Source organism: Clytia hemisphaerica, unplaced genomic scaffold, assembly GCF_902728285.1.
Source record: "Clytia hemisphaerica strain Z4C2 unplaced genomic scaffold, Clytia hemisphaerica genome assembly, whole genome shotgun sequence".
In the NCBI taxonomy this organism is placed as follows: Eukaryota; Metazoa; Cnidaria; class Hydrozoa; order Leptothecata; family Clytiidae; genus Clytia; species Clytia hemisphaerica.
The window spans coordinates 386149-396971 of record NW_027104325.1 but is presented as its reverse complement, the minus strand read 5'-3'; the positions used below and the strand labels follow the sequence as shown (position 1 = coordinate 396971).

Genomic DNA, 10823 nt, shown 5'->3' with positions numbered 1-10823 from the left:
AAAGACTCACTTTTGATTGTTTTTTTGCTTGACCATAAAGCACAATCCAATCCCTACGAGCTAGACCAAAAATGACGATTACTAACACACACTGGACATTATAGCCCGTGTCCAATATACTTGACATTGGCACATAAAGGTTAAAATTTTCACTAAAGCAAAATGTTTTAACTTATATCTTTTAATCATAATATTCACTCTAGACTAGCTGTGAGTTAATCCAAAAGACAAATAAATACTACATTAAATTTAACTTTACTTCCTTGTTTATTTAGCTTAAATTATCTTACATAGTTGATTTTAGCGCTCCAAATATTTATTTTACGTCAAGTAGACGTCAAGAAAGCATAAAAAAACTTTCAAGTATTTAAAACATCACATAGCTTGTTGAAAATTCAGTTACTAGCTTCACTCTGATACAACTACACCGGACGGGTGGAACGGTCATACAAAATGAAGTTTTTATTTTTGATGCTGATTGCAATGGCGTGGGTAAATGAAAATCAAGCCACAAGTAAGCTTTTTGTTTTTCAATGGTGATTGCTTTAGTCATTAGATAAATTCTAAAGAACTTGGTACGACTTTGTTGACTACAAGTATTTAATCGCAACTTTCTCCCTCCCTTTAGAACCTTGTTCTGACAAACATGGCGAGCAACATTGTCAAAAATTAGAACGGCTTGGTTTCTGTGAAACGCGTGCTGCAATGAAAGAAACATGCACAAAGACGTGTAGAGCATGTCCTGGAATGAAGCCAGTTTCACAAATAAAAACTACGCCAAAACCAAGTACTTTAGGCGTACAAACTTTTGCGATTTTCGCGAAAGTAAATGTATTTGAAAATTCTTGAGAGGGTAAATCGCGAAAGCTTATGCTCGCAAAAAAAAATCTGAAAATAAAAATTTACTCAAATTTTCCTCTTTGACGATAACAAGGATAAAATTTAGTGTAAATATTATGCAAAAGTCAATCAAATGTGGTTTGAATACATTTGAACGATCAAAACTAGTTTTATGCACCAGTAACTTGGATTTCTACTAAAAATATACCTCATTTGCTGATAACTTTCACGATCAGGGTCCAATTTTGTTCTCTAAACCATTTTTTTTCGAAATTGACAGAAATATTGTTGTGACTGTTTTTCCCCGGCCGTTTTTTAGTCAAATCCTTAAAAAAGTCTTCAAAAGGCGGACACTTCAATCAACGGACAGTTTTAAATGTCACGGGTCTATGACGTGACGTCAGAACACATTGCAATGGTGCATATTATAAATAGATATAAAAAGTACGTTTCTTTTATAGGTGACGGGTGCCACGATAGGTACGGCAAAACACGGTGCGAGTACTACCAACATATAGGATGGTGTCGGAAACTATCCTCCATCAAAAGAAATTGTAGAAACACTTGTGTCTGTTTGGGAGGTGTCTCAAAAGTTATTGATTGTCGAAAGTCAGCATGGGGCTGTTGCAATGATAACAAAACGAAGAAACAAGATGCAATCGGTTTAAATTGTCCAGGTACCTTATCGGGGAAAAAATATCCTGATATTCATCACCCGACCAAAACTTTCCCCCGACCAAAACATTTACTATGTATTTTATACCCTAGCCGAAAATTCAAATTCACGTTTTTACGTCTTTTTTAACGAAACTAGCCGTCGGCAATTTTATCGGGTTGCAGTGACTAAATTGTAAATTTGGTAGTACAAGCCACGAACTTGAAATTTTGGTCGGGGCGAATCGTCTCCCCGTTAGCTTTTCCCTAACTAATTAAAACCTCAACTTTTCCCCTAAATATATTATTCAGTGTACCCAAGAGCCTGATTTTGTGGTTGTTAAGAAGTATACGGTGATTCAACGTCCATCTAATGTTCACAACGTCCATACAACATTAAATGAATGTTGGAGACAACGTTGTGTGTCAGTTGAGCAGTAATAAAGTGCCCCTCCCGTTCATTGAAAATCTTTCAAGAGCCTCCACAGCGAGGCTGTGTTTTATGCAACTGACGGTTAGTTTGATTTGTCTGAATCCTGACTGGCTAAGTAAGGACGACAGTAAATCGACACTTTTACTGTCTTCAATTTTGCAGGTCGTTTGTTTTTCCCAATCATTTCTGTCACTGGCCTTCCTCAAAAGGACAGATACATAAACCTCACTATTAGGCAGCTCAGAATACCTGTAACTAGTTATAAAATAAGTGCACTGAGGTAATATTTTCTTACCTCTTTTTTTATTCAGATTGCACGGATGATAGTCGATTCACAGTTCTTTGTGATAGATTTGCAAAAGAATGTGCAGGGAGTGCGCCAATCGTCAAATCGGTGAGAAAGTATTGTCCGAAAACTTGCAATATTTGCGTGAAAGATAAAACAGATGTTCCAGTGGCATCTATTGTACCTTAACTTCAGTAAGAGGACGTGTAACTACTGTAACGGCGGAAGACGCTCTTCATAATTAAATAAATTTTGTAAAATTTTGATATATTCAAGAACAAAACTGAAATTTTTCTAAGAATTTGTTTCCTCTTCCTTTTTCCCAAAAACCCTTTTGTTTGCCTCGGCAGCTGTTTGTAACGTTCCATCACATAAAAAAGCTAAAAATGCCTAAAACCTTAAAAAAAATACCATGTGTATGAAGGGATTTGCCATCGATTTCCCTTTATTGGTCCTAGAACCAACAGAAAAACACAGAATTAGGATTAGGAAAAAATCTTCAGAAAAGTAAGATTATTCTCTCTCATGAACGATTGAAAAATATTTAACTTCGCAGATGTGAGATCTATTTTAGGGAAAACAATGTTTACTATACTATAGTCAAAACCGTCATGACAACAACCATCGAACGTTCAACATCAAAACCATGTTTAACCAAAGTGTTTGCAGCTAGTTTAAACATTGCGAGCATCTAAGCATCTATAATTTCGGACAAAAATGTTTTATTAGACTACATGTCTTTTTATAAGCATAACGCTTATCAGCATATGAAGGCTCAGATTTGCGGAATTCCTAAGCATAACATGCAAGTTGTCATTTTTTAACTGTTTAAAAGGGTTTGGTAGAGGTCAAGTAAAAAAAGACATTCCACGGCTAGCTACATTCCATCGCTCCCAAAATCTGAACAAATTTTTACAACATTTCTGAAAATTCACTTGGCTCGGCGTGAATCATAAGCATGATTCATATGCATATAATAAGCATAAGATATGCCTGAATGCTTTGAGAACTTACGCATACACGAGCCTGACCAAGGGGCATACACTTGCTTAAATTGAATACGAGGCAAGTGATGTTCGTGAAGTAATTTATGAAAAGGTCTATTTAAAATTGATGAATACACGTTTTTATAAGAACAACTTAATAAGAACATCAATTAAGCTCAGTTTTGGGCAAAAGTTAAGAATAAATTAAGAACAAATTCAGTCTTGTATTTTAGATATGGCTAAGAAAATGGTTTTTAAGGAAAAAAAGCATTACAACATGAATAAATTGTGTAGATGATATTTCTTTGTCGGATGGAGTACGCTCGCCTGATGTTCCCCTTGAATATTGTAGGCGTTGTACTTAATGTCTTTACCAACTGTACAGGGTGTCCCTAATTAAAGTATCGAGTTTGAACATGCGATTGAGTAGAAAAGTTTGTGTGCGTTCACAAAATTGTATTTTAAGCTCTCCCTCTTTTTTCTTTGTCATTACGATTAATTTATACGTTGTAACTACCTTTTGTAATAAGCCTGTGTGATGGAGAACGTTCTTATATTTTAGCGATAACACACACAAACTTTTCTACTCAATCGCATGTTTAAACTCGATACTTTAATTAGGGACATCTTGTATGTTGAATCATGAAGGTAATAAAGATATAGGCTGCGTTTAGACCAACTGGCATTTGTAATTTGGCATTTGCTCATGAGGGATTCGATTTTAATAGCTTTTCCATTGTATTTTCTGTCATGGCATTTAAGGAATCGTCTTTTTAGAGTCATTACTGAAAAGGTGATTCCCTCAAGTTCAACTTTGACAGATCAAACAATGAAAAGCATGGAATTTCTCAAAAACTGCAGTCATTAAGACTGAAACTTTTTGCCGTAGGGCTAGGCTATGGCAAATCTTGCAAATTTTACAATCTATAGAAAGAACTGAATAAAAAACGTGCAAATACTTTAAAAAATCAAAAATGTCATTTTTTCTCTTTGTTTTGGTTCCTTTGTTTGATTTGAAATGCCAGAAAAGGGGATTCCTTTGCTCAAAATGGCATTTCAAATGCCAACGAAATGCCAACACGCTGGCATCATTAGGCATTTGACAAACCGAACAATTGCGCGGAACAATAGAATTCAAAAGAATACTGCAAGCAATTACAAATGCCAGGCTGGTCTAAACGCAGCCATAGATGGAGAAAAAACGTCTCGGTAATGACCTAAATGATCGTTGAAATCTTTTATAAATAGGGGTGGGGGTAAAATGGGGCTATCTTCAAATCATGCTGTGCTAGATTTTTTTTGATGTGTTTCTACCCAAATAACAATAATCTGAAAAAAATTTTCAATTTCATGCATTTTTCAGGAATTGCCGGACCAAAAGCTGCCGATTTTGGTCCCAAAACCTCAAAAATATCAATTTTTGTCATTTTACTGGTATTTATCCTTGTTTATGATCCCACATGAAGCCAATTAGTATTCAAAGTTGTTTGAATATAGTTTAGAAGTACTTAAGATATAATTTTGGTGCTTTCAACACCTTTTGGGACCAAAAATTAGGCAAATTTGGGCCAAAAACTCAAAAAAGGTAATTTTTATCAATTTTGTCATGTAAAAGTTGCTTAAATGCACGTTATAGGCCTAAAACTTGCCATTCGTTTCAAAGAAATAATTGATGCATCACAGGGAGTCAAGATTAGGGGCCTCTGGGTATAGAATGGGCTTTAGAGGCTTAATTAAGCTAAATAAACAAGAAAATCAACTGTATTTTCTATAAAAATGTAAAATATAAAGTTCAAATCTGATGCCGATTTAAATATTTTCAAATGAATTTTTGATTCATTTCGCTAAAAATTATTCAGATTTAATATATATTAATCTATAATAATTCTGATCGAGTCCATCACAATCGTGAAGTGTGTTGATCAAACGCAAACAAAACTGTTTTGCTGTTCATCAAATGAAAAAGTCTCTTTCTGGAATCTGCAGCCATATCCCAATCACCTTCCATTAGGGTAGATCTTCAAATGGGAAAGTCAAAAAATTCAAAGTGTAGTATTTTTTTGTGAAAATTAATCTATAGTAAGACATTTTGCGCAATTTCTAACCTCCTAGGTAAAAAATCAAGCATTCCCCAGGGGGGTCTTTGAATTGCACTAAAGCGAAAAATGAGTAAAAATGGCATTTCTTTGCCCATTTTAAGACTATAAAAGGCCAGAAAAGGGTCAAAATGGTTTCTAAATGGTGTCTTACACTAATATTCAACACAAAAAGACAAAAGAACCCCAGCGAGATCGCTTAATGTTTTAATTTCAGGCTAAAAAGGCTGATTTTCTCTGATTCTGGGTAGCAAAATGCACGAAAGCAGCATTTTTGAGGACCCACAACTTTTAAACTTTTTAAGGTACACACTTGAAATTTTCAGCAATGAAACACTTCAGAGAAAGCTCAAAAATGATTTCAAATGATGTCCTGAAATCTTTTGGAAGTATTCTGAAAATACTCTGGAAGAATCAAAATGGTTTGGGTCATAAATTTGCCCAAGTCTGCCATTATAGTATTGTATTTCCCACTAAAACGCGATGTTTAAAGAGTTAAAGTCTGATTTTCTCAGGCTAAAATCTCAAAAATGGTTTCAAATGGTGTCCTGAAATCTTTTGGCGTTGAAAGTATTCTGAAAATACTCTGGGAGAATCAAAATGGTTTGGGTCAGAAATTTGCCCTAGTCTGCCATTATGGCATTGCATTTCCAACTAAAACGCGATATTTAGAGTTAAAGTCTGATTTTCTCAGGCTAAAATCTCAAAAATGGTTTCAAATGGTGTCCTGAAATCTTTTGGTGTTGAAAGTATTCTGGATATACTCGGGGAGAACCAAAATGGTTTGGGTTAGAAAGTTGCCAAAGTCCGCCATTATGGAATTGCATTTCCCACTAAAACGCAATATTTAGAGCTAAACTCTAATTTTCTCAGGCTAAAATCTCAAAAGTGGCTTCAAATAAGGTCCTGAAATCTTTTGGTGTTGAAAGTCTTCTGGAAATACTCTGGGAAAACCAAAATGGTTTGGGTCAGAAATTTGCCAAAGTCTGCCATTATGGAATTGTATTTCATTCTAAAACACAATGTTTTGAGTAAGCTTGAGTGTTCTTCCTAAAGAAATAAATAAAAAAAGCCCATTCTATACCCAGAGGACCCTGGTCTTGACTCCTTGTGATGCATTAATGATTTCCTTGAAATGAATGGCAGTTTTCAGGCCTATAACGTGCATTTAAGCAACTTTTACATGACAAAATTGACAAAAAATTACCTTTTTTGAGTTTTTGGCCCAAATTTGCCTAATTTTTGGTCCAATAAGGTGTTGAAAGCACCTAAATTATATCTTAAGTACTTCTAAATTATATTCAAACAACTTTGAATACTAATTGGCTTCATATGGGATCATAAACAAGGAGAAATATCAGTAAAATGACGAAAATTGCCATTTTGGGGGTTTTGGGACCAAAATCGGCAGTTTTTGGTCCGGCAATTCCTGAAAAATGCATGAAATTGAAATTTTTTTTCAGATTATTGTTATTTGGATAGAAACACGTCAAAAAAACTCTAGCACAGCATGATTTGAAGATAGCCCCTAAAAAATGTTGATTTACCCCTACCCCTATTATAAATCTATTCAAAGCGGCTTTTCTTTTATGTACCATCATTGGTAGCAAAAAAATCCGAAATGTAAATTTATAAGAACAGAAGTGATAATGTTATCCTGATTGAAATAAACTTATTATGCAAAAAGTTCTTGTTCAAACGCGATACAAAAATAATTTTCTCAAAGTCAGGTTACAAAAGTTCTATGATTTCATATCGATGTATTTTTGGGCGAACACAGTGCTAATTTTGAGAGTTTCAGCACATTTTCCTTGAAAATTTCTTCACTAGAAATCTTTACGTCTAAAAGGGAGGGGGCTTTCAAATTCTGATGGATGATTAATTAAAAGGTTACCTAATCGTAATATAGAATTCTTTTTGAAATTTATCGATGATTTTATGAGAGGGGACCCTTAGAAATATAGGGTTTTGTGCTTGTTACGGCAACCTTTTTCTTATTTTGATCAACAAAGTTATTATCTCACAATAGAGTTGTTAAAAATCCAACATCTTTTTATTCAGTTTTTTATGAACTTAAATATTCCCACGAGTATACCCAAAATTAATCATCTTATTCCCAAATCAACCAAACAGCTGTTTGCTTCCGATGATAAATCAGAATAGAACAAAAGGCATTGACCATCTATATCTTTATTACCTTCATGGTTGAATAATTCCAAGAAAAAAATTCAATCAATAAGTCACGATGTTCACGTATCAAATACAAGAAGCAATTATCATCGAGTCATTGTATTGATTGCATTATCGAGGAAACGTAAAACTTATAATCAATTATCCAATTAACTTTTAACGTCATTTCAATCAAGTTTATAAGATTACCGGCACGAAAGCTCCAAAGATAAAGCTTGATTTATTTGAAATGACGTAATTACGTAATCATCGTGTATACACGTTTTTTTATGAGAACATCCAAAATTTTTGAAGCCTTCAGATGAATTTAAAAAAGAGCGACAAATTTCACCATCCACGACCCCGACCGACTGTAGCACTCCTGCGTATATATTCATTCCTCTTTGTGTTTTGCGTATAATAACGACTAACAGTATATAAATGCGCATGCTTTTTAACTTTGTTTTGAAAATGAAACAATAGATACGAAGTAGACACTTTCTTCATGTGATAAGCAGATCTAGGCAAAAATGACGCAACACTATGTCGTAACAAATTAGACAATGAGAGAATTTTCAATTAGTAATCTTCAGTAAAGATTTCTTTAGTAAAACTCATTTTCAAAGAAGTTTATCACAAACATACGTTGACCAGTGCTTGACGAGACGACGGCCCGGCGACGATCGTTGAAAGTGAACGAGAAGGCTATCCGCGAAAAAACACCAACTCTAAAAAAAAACACCAACTTCGTTTCATCTCTATAGTTGAATACAAGCACAGACCTGTAAGAAAGATTCATTACACTTTGAAGGGCTAAAGAAAAGCGAATTTGGTGACAAAGACAACAAAATGAAAAGGATATTGAACCTGGTGACGATTTGGCTTATTTGTAACGCACAGATTACTCGAAATACCACAAAATGTAAGTATACGTTTTTAAAGGAACAAGCTATATCAGAAGAACAAGACTTCAATGGCCTAAATTTTAAGAATAAGTTAAGAACATTTAAAGGTCTTGCGGAAACATCCTTTTTCTTACGAAATTATATAAATACCAACAATTAAAAACATTTTAATAAAGCTTAAAGCTCGTGTAATTAAAATTCATCCCCATCTTTACATAGAAAATATTATAATATGAAATGTTATCAAAAAGAAAATCTTTCTAGCTTCTCCTTCAGATATTCGTTGAAGCGGGAAAAAAGCCCCGAGAGTACACTCAGGCAAATTGAATGCCGGTCATATCCGGTTTAAAGGGTTTAAAGTCGACCGTCTAAATTAGGGTCTTGGCTGTGTAATGCTTCCATTCTCAATCTTTGGTTCATCTACACCTCTCGTTGTAATGACCTATATATACCCTGGACAAAGTTTCTCAATCCCTGCCAAGCAAAATCTTTGACTGGAGCTTTTTTTTAAAATGGTAGTACTACTCAATAGCGACGTAATGCATCGAGAGTGCTATATCTACACTCCTCGCATACTTTTGATGATATAGCGCCGTTAGACGTTAATTTTTGACAATGCAATGGCTTTGCGGGTATCTCACTTTCAAACAAGCTCCGATCAAAGATGGCGGATATAGTTTGGTCCAGGGTATATAAAGGTCAGTGGATAAGCTTAATTCTATTCTTTTAGATTGTGTGTTGACAGCATTTGATGACTTACATCGTATGGAGACAGCAATAATAGATATCACCCAATATTTATTTGAAGTGATCAAAGATAATTTTACTCACTTCGGTTTGAACCTTGTCTTCAAAGATATGAAGCTTGCTGGGAGCATCAGTGAAGGCTCTTTCGCAGCAAGATTGTTTCAAACTGATCCCGATTTCCCCGATTTTCTTCATCGTGAATTAGAACTTGATTTGGAAATGACTATGTTTGAGCTTAGCAAAGAATTTAAATCTCTTGAAAGACAGATAGAAGGAAAACCAGGATTTTTGAGAGTCAATATAATGGAGGATGACAATTTTAAAGTATCCAATGAAATCATAAATTTCTTCGAGTCAAAGACCACACCAACTAAACTACAAGATTACATCAATTTCGAAGGCTATCTTCTTTCAAATCGAATCAAAGAGGAATATAATTTGGACATGTTTGATGGCAAAATGGATCATAATCTAATCAAATTCGCCAAAATCGCAGCTTCGTATATAACTAAAACACCAATAAAACATATTTCGAGCCCTCCGTTTACATCGAAGTTCACCAAAGCGACTACAACGTTTGGTTTTGATATACATATAAGAAACAAGCTCCAATTGAAAACCTCCTCTGACTTTGCCTTCGTGTTGAAATTGAACTGGCCCCTGAAAAGTTATGGGCAATTACTTAAACGGTGGCGAAACACATCAATCGCGGTACACTCATTGGTACAAGAGCTCAATGTTGGTTACATCATAGCCAAACCTTCCAACAAAGATAGAAACGATCTAAATTCGACCGAGTTCCGCTACTCTTTCGCTCATATCGAGCGGAAACTAATCAAACTACAGTCCATAGAACAGCGAAAGGTATATCTCATTTTTAAATCGCTTCTTTATAGCGAGTTAAAACCAATAGATCCTGACGACATATCTTCTTATATATGTAAATGTACCATGTTTTGGTTCATAGAGAAGCATGGATCCTCGTGGAACAATGATCCTGACTCAATGCTCGAAGCCCTGAAACAACTTTTGAGAAACCTACTAGAATATTTCGAGCAAAAATTCATGCCGTATTATTTCGTACCTCAGATTAATGTTCTTGCTCATCTATCGAATCAAACGACAAATAAAGTCGTTGAAAAGTTGAAACTTATAGTGAAAGATCCTTTGACATATTTGAAGAAACCAAAAAAAATCGAAAGAGCAAGAAGATTCTTACAAGCTACGTTATCCTCGATGATTTTGGCTCAAAACCTTATAAGGGGAATTAAGAGAAACGGGCCGTACCTCTTTTTCCTTGAGAGACCAGACTTGTACACCTTGTTAAAAGATCATCATAAAGTATCACAACTAAGCTATCATCAACGAAAAAAGATTAATTATTGTCGACTGCAAACTCCGTTTGAGGAAGAGGTAATAGACCTCAACCGACAATGTTCTACCGAGAGACCTTTGAGAAGTAGGATATTTGAAATGTAATAACCGTCTTTTTTTTGCTTTTTGTATCGCATATTTCATAAACAAAGTAATTTATTTTTAGCGTAAAAATATTATTCGCACGTAAATGGAGAGAATCATTATGACCGAAGTAAAATAGCGTCCGATAAAATTATTTTAATATTCTTGTCTATATCTATCCACCAATGGTAGTAGGCCTGATTGGTGAAATTTGGACCAGACATGTCTAATACGCTATGGATTGATATT

At 34.6% G+C, this 10823-nt stretch overlaps 1 protein-coding gene and 1 long non-coding RNA gene across 2 annotated transcripts in view; both read left to right on the top strand.

Moving 5' to 3' along the window:
* Positions 1-372: 372 nt before the first annotated feature.
* On the top strand, positions 373-2467 carry LOC136817667 (uncharacterized). Its single transcript, XR_010848130.1, has 3 exons — positions 373-514; positions 1302-1517; positions 2239-2467. It is a non-coding gene; the product is annotated as an uncharacterized lncRNA (long non-coding RNA).
* A 4401-nt stretch (positions 2468-6868) lies between these two features.
* The window catches only part of LOC136817659 (neuroblast differentiation-associated protein AHNAK-like), a 301580-nt gene continuing 297625 nt past the window's right edge, over positions 6869-10823 (top strand). The window contains 1 exon segment of the mRNA XM_067073984.1: positions 6869-6872. The gene's annotated coding sequence lies outside the window, so the exon portion shown is untranslated.